Raw genomic sequence first — 13,218 nt, 5'->3', positions numbered from 1 at the left:
GCTCAAAAAGATATTTAGCTTTTGCTGACTCGTCCTCAGAAAGTCAGCTTGCATGCCAGAAAAAGGATTCTGGAATCGAAAACGTGACGTTAAGGATTAACTTTGAAAAGCCTGTTTTGGAAGGAAGTAGGATGCTTATAAAGACTAATCATAAGCTTTTACTCCAGACATTTCTGTTAATGAAGAAAAACACTTAAAAAGGTTTTAAAATCTTGTTTTTAATTAGCAATAAGTCTCAATAGTTATTTTGCATCAAAAAGGTCAAATAATTGCAACCAATAGTTCTTACAGTGGCATATTTCTTTTGTCTACTCAGCTACATACTGGATACACATACACATACTGGACCCTTTAAAAGCATACCTGTTGTGCAGTTTGCCATTTTTGTACCCACCAAAAAACACATTTTGTGTAAATTTGTGTTAATGTTCAAATAACATAGACGGTCATATTGCCAGATGAATGAAACAGTTCACCTTCCCTATCTGGATTCCTGCTGGGTTTTACTTTAAATGATCCTGGAAAGTATGAAGGTTTGTTTTGCAGAGGATCTCATATTTTATGAATTCTATAAACTCTGCAAAATAGTAAAATGAGTAGATCACTATTTATAAGTAGTATTAGTAGACTAGACATTAGAGTATCTAGACTCTCCTTGGTGCCAGATATTTACAAATGTTTGTCTCTGTCTTTTGTAGCAAATTGGTGCCTACAATTAAATACTCCCCAGGAGGTGACTGTATCACTCTATAGTTCCTGGGACACTTTGAGACAGTACATGTTTTTAGGTTTTCCCATAAGCTGAATGAAATGAACACATGTAGTATTGCACATTTGACAAGACACTGGGGGTCTAATTACAGAAATCAGCTGTTTTACATCTCCTGCATCGGATCAGCTGCAGCACATCAATTTTATGACATAATGAAAAAAGAGATGTTAAACCACATTTAAAAAACAATATAAAAGAACAATATTTGTATTTTGGGGAAAAATGCCATGACTTTATTTTTGCAGTCTCAAATACACCAGTCACCATTTATCATCTGGTAATTAAACTGGTAAATTGTGGTTTCTCTTCTGATCACTTGCAGAAAATGTGAATGCACCATGCACTGCAAGCAGAACGTACTTGTCTTCATCGAAAAGCTTGATAATATGCATTTTTATTTTTTCAATTAAAGGGAAAACTCAAAACCGTGTCCTTCCTCAAAGTGTCCCAGGGTTAATGATGCAGGACAGTAACCCGTTTCCTTAAGAAGAAGGTTGAATAAGAGCCTAGGTCTGAGCAAGTCAAACTCTTCTGAGTCTCAGAGAAAAGCGAAGGATCCAATTGGACAGGATGGGAGGATGGGAGGGGCAGGGGCAGGCCCCTGTACACTATGTGACACACGGCCTGTCTGACATGACTGATGAGGTTATGTGCAGCACTGGATGTGTGAAGACAGAGAGAGAAATTCCATGGTTTCCAAGATCCTAGTTAAGTTGTTATGAAAACCTGCTGCATGTCCATCCTTCTTTACTCTCGGATCCTGTCTCACCAGAGCCACCACATCTAATTGTGCAGCATTATGGCGCCTGGATTTCTGTCCCACGTAGTGGAAGTTAAAAGCAAGCGCATTTAAGAAAACAGGAGGCAGTTGTCGCAAACTCTCGGATCCCTCAGAGTCTTAGCCTCCTGTTTTTAAGGTTAAGGAGTATGCCCTGAGTAACTGAGGTTCTTCAGTGTGAGACCAATGTGTTGTTCTGCAAGAGATTTCTTCATCGACCTCTGAAGAGCTCAAATAACTGTTACCTTTTTAAAGTTAATCGAATATTTGACATCAATCAACCAAATGAGATGATGCAATCAAAGATAATATTTTTTACTTTGCTACTTCGCCATATGAAGAGATCAGAAATGGAGTTGATTGGAAAAAATACAACCAGAAATTTGAAGCAGTAGTCTGTAGAGGCTTGTTCTGTTTAGGAGTTAGTATTAATTTGGCACAGGTCCATGCTGTACACAGGATGTGAAGTTAGCTGCTAGAAGAGATGGTTTTCTATCTGTTTTTTCTCCTTTTAGTTTGAAGAAGGATATGAACAGAAACAGATGTTGGAAATAAGAGTGTAATACTTCCCTCGAAAATTATTGCAGACTTTTGCCTGGTATTCTTTAATCTTTCCAAAAATCATTATTAAAACCAATAGCAGATGTCTTCTGTTCACCATGGCATTGAGAACGTGCGATCTCTGATATATGTACAGTACAAGTAAAAAAGCACACCTTACAAATAGAAAAAAGCTTTAATCTTCAAATGTAAAAATTACAGGATTTAAATAATGAAAAGAAGCAACTTAAACTGCAATGAAGAGATTCTGTAACACATGGATAAGTCTATTCATCCATTTTCAAATATCTGATTGTTTTTCTTTGGCTGAGAGTCTACATGCTGCTTTTCACTGCAGTTTCCCTTCAGCATAAAAAGTATTAGGATGCCCAACACCAGCCTGCACTGAATATGCTCTAGGTGCTTCTGCCTGACCTGTAATTGCATTACAGATAGACATTCTGCTTTTATACTGGTGTCCATCCATCCATTCTGTAACCCCTTTAATCAGCACAGGGTGATGGGGGAGCTGGAGACAAACCCGGTAAGCAGCGAGAGCAAGGCAGGGTACACCCAGTCCAGCACACGGACACGGACACACTCGCACCAGGCCCAGTTCTCCCGGAAGTCAATGAACCCAACAAGCTTGTCTTTGGACTGTGGGAGGAAACCAGTGCACCTGGAGAAAACCCTTCCAAACACAGGGAGAACACGCAAACTCCACACAGACTGCACCCCAGATCTGGAACTGAACCCAGGCTCCAGCACTGCTAGGCAGCAATGCTAACCACTGTGTCACTGTGCTGCCCACATGGATTAGTACTGTTTTTGTTACTTCACAGCTTGCATCTTTGTTACCTCTCAATAGCTTTTAGTGTAATCTGCCTGCTGTCTTTCATTCCCACTGCTTGTATTGGCAAACAGCAGCTTGACTGGATTTTACATTACTCAGAGAAAGTGTTGAGTTTCACAAGAAATGACCCTTAAAGTCAAAGGACTCAACAGCATATTTTTAAGCATCATCCCGGAGGAGCTGTCTCCTGCCTGTTTTATGTCTTTACTGCCTCAAGCGCTAATGATCTGTGTTGTTATTCCTCCTAATTGAGGAATTTCATCACTCATTTCCATCACCCTGATAAAACAAGTCAGAGTGATGCTTTGTTTGCTGAGGTGGTTGATGTGAAAAATGGAGGGAAAGCCAGACGTCACAGGTAGGGTTTGGAGATAATGATTAGTAATTAAAGGTAAACTGTTTAATAACTGACGTCTTATACTTCCGTGTCACATTTTTTCATATAATTTAATCAGGAATTCTTTCTAAGGACTGAAGTTTCACTGACAAGGACATGTTTTTCAGTTAATGTGCTTGAAAAACTACCCGTAATGTCAACACAGCTCTATGCACAACTGTGATCTTAACCCTAACTCTCCCAAGTGTTTTTCTCTATGTGTGTGTATATATATAGTCCAGAGTATTCCTCTGTGTGTATGTATAGCTGAACAGACTGAGTAAGCAAATTGCAGGCATTGTATGCTAACATCCAGTAATGAGGAACTTTACCTGTCCTGAGTGTGTTACAAACAGTAAGGTTTTTTGTAGACAGTCATGTAATTACCCGAAAAATAATGAAGTAATACTGTATCAGTTTTTTTGCTTTATTTTTCACGTTTTTAATGATGTTCAAGTCATATCACATTCACATCTTATAAGCATTAAAGTAGCAAAGAACATTAGACCATTTTGTTTTTGTGAATAAGATATCTACCCTGTATTTCTAATGGACTATATAAAAATGTTTTTTTTCCACATTGCATAATATCAAACTCCTTAAATCTGACATTTGCATTTAAATGGTTTAATGATAAATGTATGCAAGTTTATCCAAACAACATTGTTTATACACAGGAACAAGTAATAGGTTTATTCCATGCTTAAAATAGAAGAAAGAAAACACAATGTTTCGGCCGTGGAGCCTTCTTCAGGTGTGAGCACCTTGTTTATTCACAGGTGACATTGTCACAAGGGAATTTAACCCGAGCCTCCTGCATTGCCACTGAACTGCCAGTGTGTCTCTGATTGGATGCCTCAAAGTGTGGCAGAGTGGGGGCATTGGGGGATGTACATTCATTGTTTAAGGTGTAATGTATGTGTTCTGTTTTGAATTGATCAGTTTATACACAGTAATGTTAGAATGAAGCCCCTGAATCTTTATAAGCAACTGTGAGTTACTTCTCCTTTTCAGGCTGTTTCACCTGTACCTGTGTCCTTTGTCACCAAATTAGAGCACCAGGAAAACAGAATCTCCAAACTGCAAAGTCAGCCGAGTTTGAGTTAACCTGCCCCAGAGCAAGTTACAAATAGAGGATATGTTGCTTCGCACTGTAGAAATCTGATTAAATTGAATAAAAATGTTCTTCATTGTGTAATCTACATTTCCCAAAGTGCCACACATGATGAATAATCATATGAAGTCACATCCACAGATATCCATCCAGTACAGTACATTAATTACATTTTAGTGCTGATTAGCATCATTCTTGCAGATTGCCTTCAACTATCTACCATTACTAGCACCACTGTTTTGCAAGCAATCATTAAAATTATATTGCATAAATGTTTACATCTGTATACATATATAGCTGGAGCATTCTCCTAAACCTACAGCAAGGCTGCTGTTAACTTTAAAAATTGCAACATGCTCAGGTGGTCCTGAAAAGATTCTAAGTGATCAACTGCAGCCAACTTGTGATGTTCACTTTCAACTTTCTGTTTTAGGCCTTTTTTATAGAAATATCAATCACTGGTACTATACATGCGTGGACTCTAAATTTGAAAGTTTGTAAACACTTTCCTCAGATTTCATCATTTAATTTGATGATGAGATAGACAACACATTTATTTGGAATAGGCTATAGATTGCAAACAAGCAACTGCAACAATGATCATTTCTAAAGAAGTGGGTGTTTTCTTTGTAAAAGCCTGTAGTGATGTTTTTAATTAACTACATAATTAGACATTGGAACTGTAAATTACTCTAATAATAATACTAATCATGATGATGATGGATGATGCGACGGCAGCCAAAGTGCACTAGAACACTCACCATGTATCATCTATCAGCGGGGAGGAAAACAGAGTGATGAATACAAGTTCAGAGATGGGGATTATTAGGAGGCCATAATTGGTAAAGGTCAGGGGGAAATTTGGTCATGATGCCGGGGTAACAGCCTCCTTTTTTTCGAGTAATTCATAGAAGGGGGGTTATTATTGGGAGGCCATGCTTGTTATGATTGTAGGGCACCCATAACTATACTGTGACATTAAGAGCCGGGTGAGCACCCTGTATTGGTCCCACTAACATCTCTTCCAGCAGTAACCTCAGCTTTCCCAGGAGGTCTCCCATCCAGGTACTGACCAGGCTCATGCCTGCTGAGCTACAGTGGGCTCCCAGTTTTGAATTGCAGGGTGATATAGCTGCTGATCAAACACAATAATTTATAGTCTCACACACGGATTATAAATAAATATACAGTTTATTGATACACCACCTATGCATGCATAACAGACCTACAAGAGTAATATATTTGTGAATCGATTTGCTGAGGTATGAATGGTTGATCATTCGCTCAGAGATTACAAAGACAAGAATGAATAATGTCAGATTTAAAATATATTGACTGCAACGTGTTATTGTGTGCCTCATAGGTTATATCAATCTCTTATAGTGAATCACGTTCAGATTCTCAAAGACAAGTCAATATGGATTTGCTATTGTGAGCTACTTTACCGAACGCGTTTGGAATAATAATGTAGTTTAACTCTCGAGAATGATCATGTTTGATACTCTACTTTGATATCTGTTGGCCAAACGCTTCTTGAAGAAGTTTGAATTTTCCCTCTTAAAAAAATGGAGCTGCAGTGGGTGTTAATTTGGCCTTAAGGGTAGTTAAGGCTGTGGGCATTTCTGGGCTGTGCAAGCGTGTGTCCTTTTCAGGCCATGCTGATCTGAATATGGAGACAGCAGCAGCTGTCCATGTTCTTTAACAACTGGCAAATCCAAAGTATAGGTGTGGTGGGACAGGGGACTGCAAAGTAAGACGATGAATGCAAAAATGCAATTGCAGGGAAGTAAGTAATAATCAGCTGCAGACCTTCTTTTTCTGGGCGTGTCAGGATGCATGTCAGGGAGGAAGGGGAATGCAATCTGTGCAAAAGCAATCCTTGGTATTGTAACTCGGAAAAGAGAGTGAGCTGGTCCTCAAGCACTTGATATATACTTATATACTATATACTAGAATATCTTGATTTCATTATGGATGGCTGAGGGCTCCCTCTTGCACTTTCCAAAACTATTTTTTCTGTGACAAGAGCTGCTGAGACATCAGCGAGGCAAACGGGCGGAGGCAGCTCGGGGGCAGTCCTGTCAGGTGTCTTTCCCAGGCCCTCCGTCTGGGCTGCAGTCAAGTTTCCACGCGCAGGCCTCACTCCCAGAAATGAACTGCATCACCGGTGATAATAAAGCCATCACTGCTTTGAGCCTTTCACAGATCACTTCCTTTGGAAAGCACAGTGGCTGATGCAATGGAACGTTTCCATTTTCTCAAAAGCGGTGTGCGGAAGGGTTTTATTGCACAAGCTTTTGAATTCCCTGTCATGGCGTTTTACCGCCCGGTTGGAGCGGGCTGTCCAGGAGCTCCTGTCTGGCATCTGTTTTGTTTCCAGGCATTAAGGAACACGCTGCCTCTGAGCTGTGACACCAACTCAGATTTAATCCTGCAAGCAAACAGATTTCAGATTTCCTCTTTTAAGGAAAACGGCTCTGACTCTCAGCAAGGGCAGATTTCAATTAAACAGGTTCAGTGGTTTGTGTGTTCAGTTCACAAGCTGTAGTTTCAACATCATTTCCACTTTCCTTTGGTGTTCAGCAAACTCCCCAGAATATCATTCTGAGCAGGATGGGGGGTTGCAAGTCAAAGGTCACAAGGTAGCATAACGTGTGCATAACAGTGTCAATTGTTTGCTTTTGCCGACTAGTGTCTTCACAGACTGCTTTTAGTAGTCCATGACATGTACCATTTTCTAACGTCTTCCTCCAGATTCAGGGTTGCGGGGAGTCGGAGCCTATCTCAGGAAGAAACAAGCTCCAAGCAGGGCACGCCCTGGATGGGACAACTGTCCACTGGAAAGCACACACTCACACCAGGGCCATTTTTTCCAGAAGCCGTTTAACCTACCAGTATGCCTTTGGACTTTGGGAGGAAACCAGAGCACCTGGAGAAAACCCACAGGGACACAGGGAGAACATGGAAACTCCACGCAGACTTAGCATATACTAAATTATTGACTCCTTGAAACCATGAAAAACTGTTAAGCATATCTAGTTCAGTCATTAATTAGATCACAATGGTCCAACTCCAGTCTCTTAGGTGGGCCAGTGAGCCTCTAGGTTTTTATTCCAGCTCAGTTCTTAATAATTTGATCTATTTACCAACTACCAGGTCATCAGGTGAGGCCATTTAATGGAAGCCTAGAAAACCTGCAGATGTATTTCCCCACGAGGACTGGAGCTGAAACAGGCTCAATTAGATCAGTCAAGTTAACTGTGCTCTTAAATTGTAATGATAACCAGAAGACCCTGCAGATTCCTGGCAGCTGGTTTTGAAAATGTCTAGAGATGCTGCCTGTCAAAAATGCAGCTCATGTGGCTTTCAGAACAGAGAACAGACTCAGGAAGTCCATGTGGTTGTTTCTCCAAGAATAATGAGAACAGATATGAAATTATGTAGAAATTGATGTGAATGCATTTCGAACATAAAGAAAAACATACCAATCTGAGCAACCCAATAGGCTGATTAAAAATATAATTTTTGCCTCCTGGGACATAGTTCTACATTTTGGTCCTTCCATCAGAATGATTTCTATATCGACATTGATATGGGAGGATCTGGTGTGTGTAAGTAGTTCATTTTCGAGTGTGATCAGAGTCTTCAGGCAGATAATGCCATTCAAGGCCTTGCAGATTAATAGATATTTCAGATCGATCTGACGTGGGGTGTCCAGTGTAAGGAGTATAGGACAATGTCATTTAGATTTTGTCAATATCAGGCGGCTGTGTTTGTACAGTATACACTGTAACCTGTTTAGGCACCAGCTCACCCACTGTAGATTATATCAACAGCCAGCCAGCCCTACTCTGATGAGGAAATTGTAAAACAAATTCAGTTTCAGGCCATGCTTCTTTCTTCATGAAAACTGTGTCTTGGGAGGATCAATGTGTTTTAGTGTAAATTAAGTGGGTGCACGGGCGCATAGTGTATGTAAAGATAATGTTGCTTTCGGAATGTTGTTCTCTTAGGAGAACTCGGTGGCATTTGTGTGTTTGTATTCTTATTCAGACAAATGAGCTCGTCTTGTGAGGGGAAAGTAAGCGCAGAAGGAGTCATTTCTACTTCACAGAAAGTAGAAGATCTGGGGTGAGTGGAGGTGTGGGGCTTGACTGCCTTTTATCTATATGCCTTAACATTGTTTGTCCTTTTTTTGCTTTCCCACATTTTCTACATGATGTAAATGGAGTGTCAAAATAAATACCTAAATGTCTAATAAATAGCCTCTTCTGGGTCAGCATTTCCTGTTTTGTATTTGTAGTTAACCTTTTTACTACCTGTATGAAAGACCCTGCACTTGCATTAATTAAACATAATCTGGCAAGTATTTGTCTTGAATTTGATCTAAATTCAAATTCTTTTTGAATTTCGTGTCCTACTTCTACAGGGTTTTTTAATCCTCCTAATTGGGAATCATCTGCAGAACTTGACTAGTTTACTATTACGTGATCTAGATCTGTGATATAAATGAAGAAGAGCAGTAGTCCAAGTACAGATCCCTAATTACAAAACAGAGTCCACTAATTACAAAACACCAATTTGAGTATTCACTCCTTATCTGTATCTTCTGCTTTCTGTTTAATAATCAATTCTCAGTCTAAACAATCAGAGGTGTTCCCCTGAATGCCTACAGTGTGCAATTTGGGAATTCTTCATACATGACAGTGCACTTGCCTGGTCTCCGCAAATAGATTCCCAGATGTTCCATAATGACACTCGATGACAGTGTGAGCTACTGCAGAAGATATGCCAGGGGTTCTGCTGCAGTCTATCACCAGCAATGCCAGAGATGCAAAACAAATTATGGAAAAAAACAAAATATAGAGCCTCTCAGTGCTTGTCTTTCTATTATATCTAAGTCTATGCTTAGTACACTATCAGTGCTTGGGTTTAAAAGTCCAGCATCTCCACCTACAGCACATGTCCTTATGATCGATTCTCTGCATTATTCCATAGCCTTAGCTAGAATTGGTGTGTGACTCTGACTGACGGCACTGCAAATCCTTCATTGTCCATTTTAGTTTGCTGTTTGAACAAACTGTATTTGTGTTGTAAGCTATATTGTAACACAAAGATAATACAAGGCTAACAAGAATATGAATATTATAGGTTTTGTTAAACTTTTGTTCTGAAAGACCTCACCAGCAGGATACCCAAGAGCCCCTTTATATATTTTAATACTGCCTCATCTGTGTATATTTACAGCAAGTTGATGTAACAGGTATGAAATATGGAGCACCTGATGCTAATTTTGGTTAGAAGAAGATGGCACTCTGACAACATTATGTCCAATAACAATTACTTTCATCTTTGCCATTGACCCATTCTCTGCCCTTCATCATTAGTGGCCAGCTCGATTCCCTCTGACAACATGTTAATCAGCTTTAGTAAGTTTGTTTTCGTCTTTATTAGTCTCACCCCACATCGGCAGACTGTGTTGTGATCCTTATGTGTCTGATCTGTTTCATGCAATTTGTTGTTTTTCCTTTCAGTCTTGGGGTGCCATGCGGCAGAGTGGTGTGGGTAGATCTGAGTGTTTGTCTTTTGTCTGTGAGATGATGTTCACTATGTACTATCACTCAAGTGGAGTAAGAGTACAATCTGTCCCCGGCCTTTGGCAGTCAAGCATCTTTCTCAGCGTTTGCCTGAGACTAATGAAATTTACTGGGGGAAGCACAAAACTGAGGAGGGAATAAAGCTAGCGTTCTCCTAGCATAGGAAATAAAACGAAGCTTCCTGGGACTGCATCAATTACTGCTAGGATGTAGTGTCTCTAGAGACTCTCATGAATTATTTATATTGCTCACAGGGTGGATACCATTTTATCTGCAGATGATCTATAGGATTTTTCTTTGTTTTGGTGCCTTGAGCTTGTGGAAGACTGGCCTTTGTGGGGCAAGATGAACAACTCTTTAGCAGTTTGTAAGGTGATGAGTGCCTGTCATTGTGAGGTTTTACACTGGTGTCCTTGTGTGAAGTTTATTCCCAATCTCAGCAGGTGCAGTTGTTCTCATACCCACAACTTAAGGTGGAACTAGGCAGCGGCGGTGATTTGTAAGATGAACCCAGGTGTGGGATTAGAGAGCCTGAACAGGCTGGTAGAGCAGTGTGAATGTTAGGCAAGGGCAAGGGGCAGAGCAGAGATGAATAAATGTGGTGTAGGTAAACTCTCCAGAACCATAGTCGGGAACATAGCAAAGTGCATTGCCAAGTAGAACAAAAAGTTAAACCATAAAGGGGAATCCAATATCAATGTTGAGGCAAACAAGCTGAGTCCACAATTGAAAGAGCACTATAGTGTAGCACAAAGGACAAATCCAAGGCTAAGGTTAGAATGAAGTGGGGTTAGGTCCAAGAGAAAATGAAGGATGGAATGAAAGCTAAGGAGTTGAGCTGCAGCTCAAGGCTAATATACAGCTCAAAGCTGGTATAACTCTATACCAGGGCCCAGAGCAAAGTCAGGGCAGACCTTAACTATCCTGAGCCACCTGAGGCAGGTGTGGTTGTAATTGCCAACAGGTGGTACAGGTCTCCTGTCTGATTGGGTATCCATGGCTACTGGCATTGACAATACAGAGAGAAGAAAAAACAGCAGTATACTTCAGTCACTCTCAGGTCTATGACAACTTGAACCTTTACTAGATAGAATACAGAGATGGGCATAAAAATAAAAGTACCCACCTGAAAAATCCCACAGCTGTCATCATCTACTCTTTTTGGCATCAGAGGTTTTTAAGGGGCCACTTGAGCCAGGATGTTTGGTGTAGAAATGCAGGTGTTTTTCACAGTGAACAAGCCTTTATTTGGATTTGAACACTGCTGGAGCTTCCCGCCATCTTGCCCATCCCTCAGCCATGCAAAGTAAAGCCAGTGGAATGGAGAAGGCATAGCGGCACAGGGGAACTTGGTGTGTGTGTGTGTTTTTATTTGATTCATGCCTCCCCAAACAAGGTTCATTCCCGAACAGGTTTCGCTGAGAAATGGGCCTTTCCCAGGCAGGGAATTCTGAGGAAAGCAGACATAAAAAAGCTGAAGGCGGACGTGTTTCACATACCAATCAAAAGCGCTGGAAGGGCTGTGATTTGAACGCAGATAGTTCTTACCCATTTTAATATCCTTTAATGATGTGGCCCTGCCTGTGCCTGTCCCTCGCTCTGCTTTGATCTGTATTACACTTACCCCTTAGCTGTTTTACTCCCTTGCTTCTCCAAAATTTTAATACATTTAGCATGTCTAAATTTCATTTTACATTTTTTTAACAGCAAGATAGTTTTATTCTCATAAACCAAGGGCTTCATAATGAGCTCATCCATATCTTTTAGCACTGAAGAAGTTGATCAGAAGAGAAATAGATGATATGACATTTACCATTTCAGTTTGTTCTAGTGCCGTGAGAAATTGTGATGGAGATGATTAACAAGTACCCACAGCCTGAGGGTTTGGGTGTCCTGTCAATAGCATGCTTTCTGACTGTTTTATGTAGATAGAAGACAGAATTAAATTTGCAGACAGAAGTTTGATCCAGTTTCTCCATGAAGTTGAGTTGAAGACCTAAGTAATAAAATCAGACCTCACTTTCAAAATGCAGTTAATTCACAGTTAAGTTAACCCAAACTGATCAATGCCAATAGCATTGGTAATGTTTTAAGCACAATTTAATTATAACTTTGCAAAAAGGCATAATGAAGTGAATATATTACAGCATTCAAGAAAGCTTTCTAAGCATTGATAAAGTACTGCAGAGCAATGAAACTTTGTAGTACTTCATCTGTGTTATGTCATTACAGAATTCTGTTTCAAGAGACAGATCCACCATGTAGCAAGATGTTAGCTGTGCCATACATTTTTCAGGATCTTGTGGAATACTGTTGGCTTCTTTTTGAAAAACAGGACAGGAAATTGCATTTTTACTGTCATGTCTGTAAACTAGAATGTATTACTTTTTTGTTTGCAAAAATGCAAAGAGGCACAGCCATATGAATTCTGAAGCCCATTTTACGTGTAGTGTTCTTCAGACATTTTACAAACTACAGTGTTACACAGCAGAGTCGAATCAATTTACAGCCAGCAATCCAGCCTCATTTGTTTGACCTCACAAGTCATACTTTATTTTCCCTGAACTAAGATGATTAATGCTTGAAATGGTAGAAATAAGTAGTATTTGAATTTTCTATTCAGGGCTTAGCTATCCTATTTTGAGCAGCTCAGTTCCATTCCCGATGCCAAAAAGAATTTGGGCATTTAGGACTCCTTTGACAGTGGATTTGAAGTGCCAGCCACGTTCCACCTACCCTGCAGATAATCTGTAAAGAATCAGAACTCTGGGGGAGGAATACTGTATGTACCCTCCGGATAACTGACCCTGTGGTTTTTTGGCATTCAGAGTGCTCTGCAGCTGAATACTGAAGTGTGTCTTAGCCGCCCAGTCCTTATCAGGTAAATGTGTCAGCCATTTGTTCTTTTGCTTCTTGGTTAGAAAATTGCTATGCTGCAAAATTTGTTTTAAAAAAAAAGCAGCAAACATTTTGCACCTGATGCCCGATGAGCCAGGTTTCCTTAATCACAGCCCAACCCTGGCGTCTCTCTGCCAATTGTGCAATGCCATGTACCCAGCTGACTGTAACCAAGATTTCCTATGACCAGTAAGACTGAAGGAACTTGCTTTTTGCAATGGCTTCACCTTTTTAAAGCATACAGTAGTTATTACTGTAATTACTGCAGTATGCAGCGGTCTAGGAAGTTA

The 13,218-nt window shown here is 40.1% G+C and overlaps 1 protein-coding gene across 2 annotated transcripts in view; it reads left to right on the top strand.

Annotated features, from left to right (window-relative positions):
- dtx1 (deltex E3 ubiquitin ligase 1) overlaps positions 1-13,218 on the top strand; it is a 96,741-nt gene that overhangs the window by 23,810 nt on the left and 59,713 nt on the right. The window contains exon 1 of one of the 2 annotated variants that reach the window (XM_088935652.1): positions 8,313-8,564. The exons of the other annotated variant lie outside the window; for it this stretch is intronic. The gene's annotated coding sequence lies outside the window, so the exon portion shown is untranslated. Of the gene's footprint in view, positions 1-8,312; positions 8,565-13,218 lie in introns of those variants that run through there. 2 annotated transcript variants of the gene reach the window in all.

This window comes from Atractosteus spatula, chromosome 17 (assembly GCF_055471065.1).
Source record: "Atractosteus spatula isolate fAtrSpa1 chromosome 17, fAtrSpa1.hap1, whole genome shotgun sequence".
Classification (NCBI taxonomy): Eukaryota; Metazoa; Chordata; class Actinopteri; order Semionotiformes; family Lepisosteidae; genus Atractosteus; species Atractosteus spatula.
This window is presented reverse-complemented; position numbering and strand designations above follow the sequence as displayed.